Source organism: Colobus angolensis, unplaced genomic scaffold, assembly GCF_000951035.1.
Source record: "Colobus angolensis palliatus isolate OR3802 unplaced genomic scaffold, Cang.pa_1.0 Scaffold130, whole genome shotgun sequence".
NCBI lineage: Eukaryota > Metazoa > Chordata > Mammalia > Primates > Cercopithecidae > Colobus > Colobus angolensis.
In genome coordinates this window covers 1,611,795-1,613,943 of record NW_012114253.1, presented here as the reverse complement: position 1 = coordinate 1,613,943, position 2,149 = coordinate 1,611,795, and the positions used below count along the sequence as shown (strand labels likewise).

At 55.0% G+C, this 2,149-nt stretch overlaps 1 protein-coding gene across 1 annotated transcript in view; it reads right to left on the bottom strand.

Moving 5' to 3' along the window:
* The window catches only part of SH2D5 (SH2 domain containing 5), a 13,754-nt gene extending 13,151 nt beyond the window's left edge, over positions 1-603 (bottom strand). The window contains exon 1 of the mRNA XM_011933979.1: positions 536-603. The gene's annotated coding sequence lies outside the window, so the exon portion shown is untranslated. The remainder of the gene's footprint in view (positions 1-535) is intronic.
* Between the last annotated feature and the right edge of the window lie 1,546 nt (positions 604-2,149).

Genomic DNA, 2,149 nt, shown 5'->3' with positions numbered 1-2,149 from the left:
AGGGGCCCTGGCACCGCCCACGCCCGGCCCTCCGCCTGGAAGGGCGGTAGAGGCTGGCCCCGAGCTCCGAAGGCACCTCCTCCCGGGCTAGGGGCGCTGAATCCCCCGTGCCTCACTCACGGGTCCCTCCTCCTGGAGAGCCTTTGCCTCTCCCCTCTCTGGCTGGTTCCTCCGCGTCTTCCGAGCCGCGGCTATCGCACCGCCTCCTCCGGGAAGCCTTCCATGACCACCACTCACGCTTCACTCTCTGCAGAGCCCTTGTGACTCCCTTGCACGCCTGTCATCCCTCTCCTCTTACTCGAGGACAAGTGACACTGGACCGGAGTGTCTCCGTCCGCATTGTGTAGGACTGAGCCTGGCTCGGTGGAGGCGCTCAGGGAGGGGTGGTTCGGGCCCGGCCTTTGTAGGTGGAGGGTCGTTGCGCATCCTCCTCCTCCTCATTTTCTTCCCGCCCGGACGTTCTCAGCAGGGAACTGACCGATCCTGCCTAGCCCGGGGCCCAGCACCGAGAAGTCTGGGAAGGAACGTTGCTCACCGCACACGAGCTGTGGTCCCGTCCTTCGGGCCCTTTAGGTGGGGAATCGGGCGAGCAGCTGCAGCCACGGCACTGGGACGGGGAGCGCTAACGTCCCAGGAGACCGGGCGACGAGCCAAGGCTGCTGTGTATCAAACTTGCCATCTGCAGAAACCCCCCCGGAACCTGCCCATGCACCACACCACAGAGAAATCAGGACACAGGGGCTCAGGGCCAGTGAGGGGGCAAAGACTGCAGCCCGGGAGCGGGGCACCCTGACAGGCGGGAACAGCGCAGAGGGCCTGAGGGTCCCTGGAGTTCCAGAGGAGGCGGGTTTGCGCCAAGAGGCCATGCTGGCCATTCCTCCTCAGGGGATCTGGAAACCCAGAGGCAGCAATGAGGCGTGGCCCCAAATCTGGGCGCTTCCTCTTACGAACGTGAGGCCTTGGGCAAACGCCTTCATCACTTTCATCTGTGAGCGCCTCGTATGGAAAGGAGCGTTACTAACGCCTGACTCACAGCCACGTGAGCATTCAAACGAGCAAAGTGCGTAGCGAAGTGCCTGATCCACAGGAAGTGAGGCACCCAATAAATATTAGCTGACATTAGACCTTACTTTTATTCTTGATTTTCTTTTGTATGTGACAGTACAGCAAGGTAAAGTTTAGGACAGGGTCTGACTCCCTCGCGCAGGCTGGAGTGCAGTGGCGCGATCACGATCACTGCTCACTCCTCCATCTCTCAGGTTCAAGCGATCCTCCTGCCTCAGCCACCGAGCAGCGAGCAGCTGGGACTACGGGTGCATGCCACCACGCCCAGCTAATTTTTTTGTTTGTTTTTTAGTAGAGACGAGGTCTCACTATATTGCCCAGGGCTGAGGCAAGGGTTCTCTGACTTCTATATGTCAAGTGCTCTGGGCAACACTTCACCACAGCCATCTGCCAGCCTCGAGTCCAGTGACAAGAGGGACCAAGATGGTTTACAAGTCGCTCCTATTCTCTGCAAATCCAGCTTATTAAACTCGGAGTTCACAAAGAATAAAGGGTTAATTCCTAGCTTTCTTGAGTGGGGCGGGAGGGAGAAAAACGCATAAATTTTAAATAGAGGACTCGACAATTACTAGCTCCCCAGTCCCCGTTTTGAGAATATTCAGAGAAAGCAACACGAGGCACAGCTCCGTTACATACTAACTCTAACGAGTTTTCTGATACATACGACTCATTTCTGATACATGCAATTTAAAAAATAATGGCAGGAATCTGTTTCAGATCAAAATGACAAAAGTTTAAATTCAGATGATGAAATAGTCAAAACCAGAAGGAGAATCCCGCTTTCTAAATCTTTCTCAGAAGGAAACAGAGGGTCAATATTTGAGTGACAGGCACTGTGCTAGATCCCAGGAACACAGAGATTTACAATAAAACATACAAAGTGCTGCAAAAACCAGATCTAGAGGCCAGGTGCGGTGGCTCACACTTGTCATCTCGGCACTTGGGAGGCCAAGGCAGGTGGATCACCTGAGGTCAGGAGTTGGAGACTAGCCTGGCCAACATGGTGAAACCCCATCTCTACTAAAAATACAAAAATTAGCTGGGCATGGTGGTGTGCGCCTGTAATCCCAGCTACTTGAGAGGC